The sequence below is a fragment of the Protobothrops mucrosquamatus genome, unplaced genomic scaffold (genome assembly GCF_001527695.2).
Source record: "Protobothrops mucrosquamatus isolate PMUCROS unplaced genomic scaffold, P.Mucros_1.0 scaffold4974, whole genome shotgun sequence".
NCBI lineage: Eukaryota > Metazoa > Chordata > Lepidosauria > Squamata > Viperidae > Protobothrops > Protobothrops mucrosquamatus.
The window spans coordinates 18,640-19,726 of NW_015390856.1; positions in this window are offsets into that span (position 1 = coordinate 18,640).

Below are 1,087 nucleotides of genomic sequence, written 5' to 3' on the forward strand. Positions count from 1 at the left end.
TTTATATTAATTGTCATTTATTTAAATAAGAACTGTATTAATTTAAGGTTGGCTAAAGAGAATATTATTGGAAGAAGAGGAAATTAAGTAAAGTTATTATATAGACTATAGAATTATAGAAATTAATTGTTATTCTTTGTTTTTTAAATACTAAGACAACACAATGTTTACCAAATATTAAGGTGTATGTTAAAAATCAGTAAAACATAAAAACCCAAGATTTATTTTGATCTTCAGATAAAATAAAATGTCTGCTGAGAAACTTCAAGGGAGGATAAATATATATCTGCCCTCAAAGGATATTGGAAGTTTCAACTGGTGTAGATTGCAACCAGTTGCTTGGTGCATATGCCATCACTGCTTCATGTGCTGCGCTGGCTGCCAGTATGCTTTCATGTACAATTCAGGGTGCTTCAATTCAATTCAACTTTAAAACCCTTCATGGCTTGGGACTGGATCCATTTACTAATGGGACCGTCCCTCCCCAATTGTCTCTGCCTGTCTAGCAGGAGAGGTATGCTCCAAATACCATCAGTTAAGGAGTACTCATAAGGCTTTGGAGACTTGGTTTTGTCCCCAAGCCCAGGGCCTAAGGCAGTGGTGGCGAACCTATGGCAATGCGTGCCAGAGGCGGCACTCAGAGCCCTCTCTGTGGGCACTTCTCTGAACTGCTGGTGGCGGGCTGCGGAGCCCCAGAATGCACCAGTCGAGGGGCCGGCAGGCTGTGGCTGCTGACGGACACTATCGGCCCCCATGCACTCGCTGGCCTCTGTGTGCGGGGGCCGATGGTGTCAGGCAGCAGCTGCCCCGGCCCCTGCCTTGCCTTGCCCTGAGATAATGGCACCCCCACCCTGCCTCGCCTCACCCCGCAGGACGAGCCTCCTACCCCCACCCCACCTGCCAGAGACCCCCTGGATCTTCCCCAACCCTGCCCGGCCCCCACAGGCGTCCATCCCCACGAGCAACATCGAGGTGATCACGCCCACCTTGGCCACACCCATCCAGTCTGCCATGACCACCACAGCCACGCCCACCCAGTGGGCCATGCCCACCTGGTACCCGGCAATAAATAAGTGGGTTTTGGGTT